A 12,725-nucleotide genomic window follows, 5' to 3' on the forward strand; every position below is an offset into this window, starting at 1 on the left:
TTTTCAAATCGACGAGTTGTTGTAATTTTGTCTGTTATATTTGCCAAGGCTCCGAAACAAATTTAAAAAGTATAACTGAAAAAAATTAAAGCCGAAAATACACTTTTGTAATTTTTTAATATTTTATCGTTGATTTATGGAAACGAGATTTGCTGGACAAATTAATTGTGTTTTCTTTTTCATTTGTTTAGAGAAATTAAAGAATTTTGATTTGTACAAGTTATTAGTTCTTATAAACGAAGCAATATTCACACAGCATATGGAAGAATATTAATCTATTATAAAAAAAACTTTTTGGAATTTGGAGTTTTTTGTTGGAATAAAAGATCCACGAAGAGTTGAACATTTTCGATTTAATAATCATCCAGTCCCATTTTCTAAAGTTTAAAGGTAAAAATGTGGCAACAGAAATTCAAACAATCGGTTGTAACATGTGTCTTTTGGTCCATGTTGGTCCTTCAGACAACAATTATCAATGCAGGTAAGGTTTCCTAACACTGAACTATAGCTCCGCATTTTTCACAAATTGTTAGCTTATTATGAATTGGTAATTACAATTAAATTATTAATTATATTTCCAATTTTTCAAACAAAGCTATAATATATATGCGTTGACATATCTGTATGTAATGCAATTTTTATTCCGCCATCTTGAGTCCGTATGGCGTCAGCACCATAGATAATACGGCCAGTTCCTGCATGTTGTCCTCCATCTTGTTTGCTTTAAAACCAAGCATTGTATTAGAACAGCAAATTGTCATTTTATGAAGGAAATTGTACTTTAACTGAAGGAAAACTGAAAAAAAATTAATACAATTTCATAATAAAAGCAGATGACAGAATGTGGCTGTACTAGTTCAGACGTATAGAACGTATGTTGCGATGGTGACGTAAATCTTATGCATGGTAGTGGAGGGGCACTTTTTATTGGTATTTTTGACATTAATTGTTGACTTGTAATCCTTGATTCAATTATATCTTTGCAATTAACAATTTGGAGAATTTTGTTTACGATACTTTTTATGTTTATTTTACATTAGTGATCTTTTAATGGTTTAGATGTGCATTATAATACTGTTTCGTCGGGTTCCATAAATCGTTCCGAAGCCAAAACAAAATGTGAAGAAAATGGCGGAACTCTACCCAGCTTTGTTAATCAGGCTGATATTGACAAAATGGTGGCTGCTACAGGAAATTCAGGACATGGATATTGGACGGGACTAATGTATAGATCTGGAGTGTGGAGCTTTGATGATCAAGCAGATACCACATTTGTCAAGACAAAGGTTTCTCTACCGTCAGGTACAAACAGTGGTGAGTGCGTAAAGATGGCAGGAAATCCACCGACGTTTACCGTGGATCATTGCACTGGAGCAAGAAAAGTTATTTGTCAAACTGGTCAACGTTCTCCTCCACTGCTCTCTTCAGGTCAGAAATGTAAAATTTACTTTTAATCTTGTAACTATCCTACACAAATGGAGACGGCTGTTGACATGCAGCTTTGCATGTGCAATTAATCTCTAGAGAACAGCTGAAAAAAATCTTTCACCTTTGTCAGCAAATTAAGCACAAGCATGGATAATTTTTTTTAAACAATCTTGCTTACAAAAAATCTTTAATAATTACAGATACCTGCAGCACTTGAAATCTAATTTACATTATTTGCGATGGCTCAAATTGAGCTAATGTACACACACGATATATTATTATATCGCTGCGCTTTGATGAAACTTTTTTGAAAATTTTATTTGCAATATTTGTTCGTCGAGATCTTCTGGCGTGGTGTAAAGACGAAGCAACAACAATCTTAGAATCGTATTTGGAAGGATACCTGCATAGCTACGTCATGCTATTTCGAACATTTATTTTTGAGCTCCAGAGTGTCTGCAGGTGAGCAAACACCGGCGCGCATGAGCCAAGGATATCAGCTTTAGACATGAAAATGTTGTGGACGTATATTCGCATCCTTGGCTTTTTTTCAGCAATTTTTGGATCGCAAATAGGTTAGTATACATAAATACTTTGAAATATTGTATACCTTGTATATATACTTGTATTCTAATGGGGTATGTAATATATAAAGATGTCCAGGGTCCGGTAGTTTATCCCCTAATTTTAACTGTGGATCACACAATGCTCCGGTGACACAAATAATGCTACTGTTCATCTAAAGGATTGTTAACACCATCCAATTTTGTTCGATCTATACTTTTAACGGATGGAATGTAGTCTGTTATTTATAAATCAGTATACTCCATGGCTTAGTTGTTTTGCTGTCCATATACACGGCTAGTCTACAGACTATAAAATATCCATCAACAGGTAATTGGAGGTAATTTCCTCCGACAAATTTGATCGTCTACATGCCCTAGTATAAAATCCTTTCAAAACATGCTTGAAAGTTTTTCATCATTTTACATGGATATTTCTCAGAATATATAACTCACGATATTTGCCTCATTCGACAGGTAAAAGTGGATGTAAAAGCACCCTAGGCGGGGTGCTGAACGTGTACAACTGTACTTGTGAAAAATCTAATTCAAAATGGTTTTTATTCTGTTCGAAAGGTATGGTAGAGGCGAGTATTTTACGTTCAATTTTGCATGCAACCGCTCAATATTTCAGGTCAGTAAAAAAACTGTGTTAGCCTATAGATCAACCGGCTATAATTATAGGCTCTTTCAATGATGGCGTATCACGAAAATTCTATTATATTAAATATATACTGTTTATATCTATCTACAAAGGTACTCCATGGACCGAAGCAGAAAACTATTGCCAAAATTCGATGGGAGGACACTTGGTCTCGTTCGAAAGTAAAGCAGATAGATTTGGGACTATGCAATATTGGACTGGGTTAAAATATATCCACGATGACTGTAGCTTTTCAGATCATGCAAACACGACGTATGCAAAAGCAAAACTCCTTGGGCATAGAAAAAATGAATCGGAAGACTGTGTTCCTTTTGTTGTCAAGAATTACTCGGATGAACCAGAACTTAGCACGCAAATGTGTTCTTCAAATGAAAGTTTTATCTGCCAGTTTAATTATTCATGCAATGGCGATTCGTCCACGATTTCTACCAGTAAGTCTATACGTTTTAAATATTTATTTTTTCCATTTTTTTAAACAATTCTGTTGTGGCTACTATCACCTGACAAATGGTGAGCAAGCTATCTGTGTATCTTTGTATATACAAGGTAACATATATGAAGAAACAAATATAATGGAGATTTATTCCACTATAGTCATATTCGATAGTCCAGTGTATCTATATATGTATACTAGCTACATGCATGGTAACATATTGAGAAACAAATTGCACAGAGATTTTATTTTCCTATGCCATGCCGATTTGTTTTGCATGCATGTCGTTGCATCTGTGTATCACTATGTCGCGTATTTGGTATGTACTTCACTTGTAGCTTTATACTCACTGCATGGGATTCATCGATGATTCGACGGCCTAGAATTAGGGCTTTCACTAGAAGCTTGTTTATTTTGCGAAGCCAATCAAACTTCGTGCAACATCAGGCTTTCCAGATTTGACATGCATCATTCGAGAAAGGTCTACTCCTATGATCGTTATCAGTGCATGGTTCTTGCTCAGCGATTTTTATTACCGCCCATGCAAGATGATTGACATTCGCATCTGAAACGTTATAATAAAACAAAATTTCATAAAGTCTTTATATATACATACATAATCTACTATTAAAATATCTTAATAATACAAGCATTAATAATGAAAACATTACACTTAATAAAGTAATCTTTTTCAAGACGTTTGTTTCTTAAGACTGAACAACGTCTGTCTCTGCTATTAGAGAGAATGATTTTTTTTATTTTGATATGAAGAAGGAATTTTGAAATCTTTTTCGGCTCCTAACGAGAAGAAATACTTTCAAAGGTTGGTATCAAAATATAGTATAAAGTTTGTTTTTTATAATCTTTTTTAATCAAAAACGAAAGACTCTGCCGTGTATATATTTAATTATATATAGGACGTGGCGCTTCAAGACATATGTATATTTGCTGTGGACGGTCATAAACTTGTGTGACTTTTAATATTAACTGAGGAGGCAGCTGTTTAAAGTTTTAATAACGAAAGTCTCTTCTTATTACGAGATCACATGCAGTAGATGCTTTGCAAGATGATTTTATTCAGAACTGTTTTGCTGTTTTTCATCGTGTTTCACGCAATGGTGTCACTCTGCACAAGAAACCCAGGTTAGCATCATATTTTGTTCAACGTTTCGATTGGATTGGTGTTAATGATCGATTTCTCTACGATTTTTGATAGTAAAGTACTTTTAAGTGAATTGAGTCAATATTTTGCCGCCTGTAATGAAGTTATATGTCCAAGTAAAACGAAACGTCGACAAATCCTCAGTTCAAGCGATTATCAATGGTATATAATCTATATAAATTATAATTGTCTATCGTTTTAACCAGAAGCGACGACTCTATAAAAGGTCTTGCCAGAAATTGCTTTTACTTGATAAATTTCAAGGCGATAAATGCTTCTTTCGTCGCTTCATTTCTCGCGATTTTTTCAGTTTCATGCACCAAACTGCGAACGCTTTGACATGTTAGACAGTTAGAGCCTCGCTATAGTACACGTTCTCTCGCGTTAGTTAAATATATATAGGTTCAGATTCTAGGGTCTTAATTTCGAGTGGAATTATACACACTTCAAATTCAAGCCAGGAACAGTTGATGGGAAAATGAGTCAACTCTAGGTCCTCGGACATCATATTCGATTTACCTTCAGATTCTATACTTTAATAAACTATTTCCAAAGCTAAGTTTACAACCAACTATCGCCTATATATATTTCTATTTAATGAAATTTGAAACGAATGAAAATTAGGTATGGACTTGGTTATTGTATTGCCACCCTGGACACGGATAAAATTGAGCACAGGGCTTGGCTTGGGCGCGGCTTTAGCTGTCTTGCGTCAATGAATTGTAATGTAAACGAGACTTTAATTGCTCTCAAAATAACATTATAATCTGTGGTAATAGCCCTAAGTATATTCAGAAAACTGAGCTTAAAGATAAACTACAAATTCTATTTTAAAATATCTCACCTACTTTTTCCCAGCTGTTTATTATTCGTGCCGTGACAGTCAGTCAGTCTCGCAATCCGAAGCTCAAGTACGCTGCCAAAGCGCGCACTGTGGTAATCCAGCTAATCTAGCAAGCTTTGTTAACCAAAGTGACATTGACAGGATGATAGCAGCTGTTTCTAACGGCAAGGCGATGAGATACTGGACTGGGCTCAAATACACGAAAGCTAATGGTTCGTTTAGTTTTGTTGACGGTGCAAATACAAATTTCGCCTTGTCGAAGCTGACCCTGAAAACCCACACGCATGACCATTGCCTGTTGATGGATGGTAATGGCTCATTCTTCCAAGTTCATTGCACCGAACAGAGGCCGTTTATCTGCCAAGATATCTATCATCCGGACTCTGTATATTCTTCGATTTCACAAGGTCAGAGTTCTTTGTAGTTTGTAAGTAGCCAGGATTGTTGTCAGATAAACATTTGCAGTCACACGCGCCACGCGTGTTACACGCACCACGCGTGATATCCCACGTTTCCCTCAACTGCTGTCAACTGTAGTTAAAAAATTAACTGTTCTTTTTCTGCATCCAACCTTGAACATGCATGCCCAACAACCCGGAAGGATAAGTTCGACAAACATGTTCACATTTTCAGTAATCCGATCAGAATTGATTACTCGTTTACCGGAAGTGACTACTACCGGTAGAAAGGTACATTATTTACTATTTTACATAAAGTATTGCAGCTGATCACATGGCCTTTAAAATTTGGAACATTGTTAATGATGACATTTCAGAGTAACACTTTGTGGGGGGTACTTTTGTACCTGTCTGCATTGTCGGAAAATTAGTACAAGCTAGCGCGCGCTTTAAAACAACTCCTTAATTTAGAGCGTCTAAATAAAACCTCCAAAGTTCAGAGCACACGTATAAACAGTCTCAAGCAGAGAGTCCGTGCACGTCACCCCCCAAAGAGCTTCTTAAAACTTTGGGTTCGGGCTTGAATTCGCTCAGTTGAATTCCACCTGCTTTGCCTATAATTAGGAATTTGAATATTCGAGAAAAACCCCAGAATTGCTTCCTGGTTATTACAGGCATGCATGCGCTGAAACTGATATACCAAAGTTTCATTAACAAAATTTAGTTAAACCTTTAATGGAAAGGTTTACTTCACCAGTTCACCGAGTTAAAAACTCCAATTTTATTATGGCTATTTTATGTTAATTGCCATTAATATTTATTCCAGCGCTTAGCAAATATACATTTTCACTTTGCCCTGTAAGGTAAATAAACTTAGATCAAACTAATGGCCGTCTTTATCAATAAAAATTTCTGTGTTAAATTTTATCTATCGCCAGCCAGTTTTTGATAAGAACAGTAAACGATCCTCTTTGTATATGTAACGATAGCTGATATTGGCCAGGTAATTATTGCATCATCTATAATCCTTGGATATAACTTGTTCATAAAGATATTATTCTTACAATTTAAATTCACCTGCAAGTTTCTATTCAAAATTTATCACGTCTCGTCTTATTTTATGCACTTCGCACTCTGTTTCTGGTCAACAATATCCCAGGTGTGTTGACCGTTACGTCGTCTTCCAGGCATTCATATGTGACATAAACACCTCGAGTGTATAAACGCAGACATTTTAGTCGCTTTTTATGGGATATATCCATGACAATATATGTAAATTTTATTTGTGAACACGCGACATACGTAGGTGCACACACAGACCGCGGCAAGAACGTTAACGCAGATCGATTTGAGAAATTGAATATTTTGGACCAAAGTTCTTGTTTGGAGTGAAAATGTTGTTGTTGATCGTTTTTATTGGAGTTTGGTTTGAACCAGCACAAGGACAGCGTATTGGACGTGAGTAGATTAAATTTTGTCTTTTATCTTCAGTAAATTCAGTTGGTGTTATAGTTATATCGTCAAGCTACCTAATATAATCGCTGCTGTATATGCATGAAATTTAAAACTAAATGCAAAGTAAAAGTTTAAAATCTTTACTTTTATATCATTACACCCTACAAATATATTTTGTGTTGAGAATTCATGAACCCAATCATTTGATATATATATCCATATTACTGTATGGTATTATATATATATATATATAATATATATATATATATATATATATATATATATCGTTATAAAGCCTTTATATATCACTATAATTGTATAATCGTGTTGCGTATTTCTCATTTAAACTACCATTGTAATATTTGAATGCTATAGAGGTCAACTTTCATAATACATAATTTTAAACTATATTTTTCCTTTTCTGTGAAAGCAATCATAGTAAATTTGTGCATCGAGAACTGCAGGAACAAACCGGATGAGTGCGGGACTTTAACATTTGAACCACCCATGGATAGCAAAGAAATTACTTTATGTGATGCTAATTGGAATGTGACAAAAATAACGGATAACACTTTCCTTGTCCAAATGAAGAGGAACGACAGCAATGTTGCCCAGTCATGGGAGTGTGCAACCGGAAACTCGTCTGCTTTTCATGACGATAATCCAGATCGTCTGTGGTATGACGCCTGGTCCTATAGTTTTCAACTTCATGATGGTCGTTGGTATTCTGGATTTATCTCAAACGTTTCAGCGAAGAAACAAAGCGCAGATCTCGGCAGTAATATGTACTCTCTTTGTTGCAGAACGAAAAAAAATAGTAAGGCTTTTCTGTTCTAAGACTTTGATGATATATTTCAGGTTTTCGAATAAAATCCTTTTTCTATATTATGCTGTGTAATATTAATTTGTCTCATCTGTTTTCAGACACTTCAAGCTTCGAATACATTGCCGTCAAGAATCGATTAAACCAATCACAAGCACAATTATACTGCTCGAACACATTCAGCAGTCTTAAAGGTACCTTATGCAGCTTTCAATATAAAACTGACTTTGATAAAGTCGCCAAATTAACAGAAACGGTTGGAAAAGCGTGGGGCTCCAGGAAGTATTGGACAGGTCTAATCACTACCAACAATACCGCTAAATTCAATGATGGTACTAATGCTTCATTTGCGGCCACAACTCTGGTGAATAACAATGGACAAAATACGAATGATCGTAATGAAACATGTGTCGTTGTCGCAGGAGAAACCCTGGAACGTCTGTCTTGCATTGATGAAGAATATTTTGTTTGTAAAGTTACATTTAACCGCGGAAACGTTGATGAAAAAGGTTAGATATAAACGCCTTGCATGCATATAGCTATACCATGTTTTCATGCGCTATATAAAGCCTATACTTTGTTTATGTACGGTCATGAAGGTTCTGAGAAAGAGATAAATAAGTAGCCTTCATATTTTTTTGAACAAATTCGGAAATTTCTTTGCATTTGGCACTGAAATTAAGACCGAAAACTCAGCGATGACAATTGGCAAAGAGGAGAGCAATACATTTAAAATTGCTCCATTCAATATACCTTGCCAACTAATGCAACGCCTGCCTTTAAATCTACATGTGTCCTCCCAAGGTAAAAAGCCTTACTCATTTCATCGATCCCACTCGATGAAAAGAGTAAGGTTTATAAAAACAAAATAAATATTGAATATGTGTATTTGCTTTCTTCCGTACGCTTTTTTTCAAGTCGTCTGTGCTGTTCCGGCGGAAAACTTAAACACGCTAGGTTTATAAACACGCGAACGGTTGATATCAACACTGAGATGCTGATGAGATATATAGAGGCTTCATTGAATATGCAATGTCTAACAGGTGTAAATTTTTGTTGATACTGTGATCTCAATTAGTTTTAAGCCACTTGACGTGTTAGTGTATATCTCTGCCTGTGTGTGCAGTTTAGACAAGAAGTATTCTTAAGAAAGTTTAATTTATTGGTGAATTGGAATATTTTTTGGCCGAATATTAGTTATTTAGGTTTCGGTGAGTTTGAATAGAATTATCTTTCTTAGTTTTAATGCAAATTAGATAACAGGTAATTTCTTCTTTAAATCTAATTACCATGATAAATATAGCAACGGATGTTAAAATGCGGGAGGTCTTTTTTGGGAAAAGATGCATGTCTACGTGCACGTCTGCATGTTGGTTCCCATGGTCTCTTTAAAATTTGAATTGGCTTTTCGGGCTCATATTAAATGAACGACAATTCGTACTGTTTGCCTTTCTCGTAGTCTTCAAGTCTCGCCATTTTGATAGGTCCATCCAGTATCGTAATACGGGATCAGATCATGAAGTGCTCTGTAGATATCATTTTACTACTTACCTAACTCGTAGACTTGATTAAGTCTCGCTATTAGTCTATCCAGTGTAGTATTGTGAGATCATGCAGATCAAACTGATCTACCAGAAATCATGGTACTACTTTCCTTAATCCTAGATTTGCCTAGTCTCGATATTTTGGTAGGTCTATCCAGTGTAGTATTATGAGATCAGATCAAACTGATCTATTAAATATGATATTTCAACTACACTGCATGGACAATTAGCATAGACAATCCAGAAGACACTGAGTTCAGCGCACACAAGGTGTGCCAAGGAAAAACGATCAGGCGCGCAGGCTAAATTTACGCTGCACCGAATACATTGAGACCGGCCTATTGTATCTTCAATGTCAGTCAATATGAAACTACCGCGTGTGAAACGGACTTAACCCTTGTTTTCATTGCTCTTGAAAATGAATTGCAGTTCTAGTTTTTTGAAAAAATCAAGGAATGGAAGACTTCACCGGGCCCACTCAACTTGTCGTGAAAAAAGTTTTAGTAACCTTCTAAAACTGAAATCGTGACATATGCACCTCGAGTGTATAAACGCAGACATTTTAGTCGCTTTTTATGGGATATATCCATGACAATATATGTAAATTTTATTTGTGAACACGCGACATACGTAGGTACACACACAGACCACGGCAAGAACGCGTTAACGCAGATCGATGTAAGAAATTGAATATTTTGGATCAAAGTTCTTGTTTGGAGTGAAAATGTTGTTGGGTTTTGTGGTGATCGTTTTTATTGGAGTTTGGTTTGAACCAGCACAAGGACAGCCTGATAAAGGTGAGTAGATCAAATATCAATAAACGATGATTATCTTCATTTGGTGTAATGTATCCTTAAGTAACCTGATATAATCGCTGCTGTATATTGTGCGTGAAATTTTTAAAACTGAATGCAAAGTAATTACAATTCAAAATCTTTACTTCTATATGTACAATTTCATCCTGCAAATATATTTTATGTTGAGAATATATATTACTGTTTGGCATTACATATAACGCCTTTGTATATCACTATAATGTTGCGTATTTTTCATTTCAACGACAATGGTAATATTTGAATGCTATAGAGGTTAACTTTTATAATACATAATTTTAAACTATATTTTTCATTTTCTGTGAAAGTATTCATAGTAAATTTGTGCATCGAGAACTGCAGGAACAAACTGGAGTGCAAGCGTTTAACATTTGTACACATGGATAGCAAAGATATTACTTTATGTGATGCTAATTGGACTGTGACAAAGATAACGGTTAACACTTTCCTTGTCCAAATGAAGAGGAACGACAGCAATGTTGCCCAGTCATGGGAGTGTGCAAACGGAAACTCGTTTGCTTTTCATGACGATAATCCAGATCGTCCGTGGTCTGACGCCTGGTCCTATAGTTATCAACAACATGATCGTTGGTATTCCGGATTCATCTCGAAGGTTACGGCAAAGTCATATCAACCGGAGAAATCAGTGTCGCAAAAATTTTACGATCTTTGTTGCAGAACAAAGAAGAATGGTGAGTGCAGTAAAGTGCTTTGCCCGCTGCGAGATCTTTCCTACTTCAGTTTCACCACTGATACCTTACTATATTTCCTGTTGAATATTATATGCATGGTTTAAATATTTTATTTGTTTCTTCTAGACGCTTCAAGCTTCAAATACATTGCAGTCAAGAATCGATTAAACCAATCACAAGCACAATTTTATTGTTCGAACACATTCAGCAGTCTCAATGGTACCTTATGCAGCTTTCAAGATAAAACTGACTTTGATAAAGTCGCTAAATTAACAGAAACGGTTGGAGAAACATGGGGCGCCAGGAAGTATTGGACAGGTCTAATCATTAGAAACAATGCCGGTGAATTCATTGATGGTACTGATGCTTCGTTTGCTAAAACGCTGATGAATAATCATGGACAACTTAAAAATAGCCATGATAAAGCTTGTTTCGTTGTCCAAGGATCAACTCTGGAACGTCGGTCTTGCACTGATGAAGAATATTTTGTTTGTAAAATTACTCTTAACCACGGAAACGTTAATGGAAAAGGTTAGAAATAAACGCCTTGCATGCACGTAGCTATACCATGTTTTCATGCACTATATAAAGCCTATACTTTGTTTTTGTACGGTCATGAAGGTTCTGAGAAAAAGATAAATAAGCAGCTTTTATATATTTTTGAACAAATTCGGGAATTTCTTTGCATTCGACATTGAAATTAAGTGCGATGACGATGACGATTGGCAAAAAAGAGAGCAATACATTTAAAATTGCTCCATTCTATATACCTTGCCAACTAATGCAACGCCTGTCTTTAAGACTACATGTGCCCTCCCAAGGTAAAAAGCCTTATTCATTTCATCGATCTCATTCGATGAGTAGAGTAAGGTTTATAAAAACAAAATAAATATTGAATGTATTTGCTTTCTTCCGTACCGCTTTTTTTCAAGTCGTGTGTGGTGTTCCGGCGGAAAACGTAAACACGCTGCTAGGTTTATAAACACGAACGGTTGATATGAATACTGAGATGCTGATGAGATCTAGAGGCTTCATTGAATACGCAATGTCTAACAGGTGTAAATTTTTGTTGAAACTGTGTTCTCATTTATTTTTAAGCGACTTGACGTGTTAGTGTATATATCTGCCTGTGACTGCGGTTTAGACAAGAAGTATTCTTAAGAAAGTTTAATTTATCGGTAAATTGGAATATTTACTGGCCGAATATTCGTTATTTAGATTTCGGTGAATTTGAATGGAATTATCCCTTTTAGTTTTCATGCAAAATAGATAAAGGGTAATTTCTTCTTTAAATCTAATTACCATGATAAATATAGCACCGGATGCTAAAATGCGGGAGGGCTTTTTTGGGAGAAGATGCATGTCTACGTGCACGTCTGTTGGTTCCGATGGTTTCTTTAAAATTTGAATTTGCTTTACGGCACATATTAAAAGAATGACTATTCGTTCTATTTACTTTCTCGTAGTCTTCACGTTTCGCCATTTTGATAGGTCCATCCAGTATCGTAATATGGGATCAGATCATGAAGTGCTCTATAGATATTATTTTATTACTTGGCTAACTCGTAGACTTGATTAAGTCTCGCTATTAGTCTATCCAGTGTAGTATTGTGAGATTATGCAGATCAAACTGATCTACCAGATATCATGGTACTACTTCCCTTAATCCTAGACTTGCATCAAGTCTCGATATTTTGGTAGGTCTATCGAGTGTAGTTTTATGAGATCAGATCAAACTGATCTATTAAATATCATATTTCAACTACACTGCATGGACAATTAGCATAGACAATCCAGAAGACACTGAGTTCAGCGCACACAAGGTGTGCCAAGGAAAAACGACAGGCGCGCAGGCTAAATTTACGTTGCACCGAATACATTGAGAC

This window comes from Dendronephthya gigantea, unplaced genomic scaffold (assembly GCF_004324835.1).
Source record: "Dendronephthya gigantea isolate DGI-Jeju-01 unplaced genomic scaffold, DenGig_1.0 000050F, whole genome shotgun sequence".
NCBI lineage: Eukaryota > Metazoa > Cnidaria > Anthozoa > Malacalcyonacea > Nephtheidae > Dendronephthya > Dendronephthya gigantea.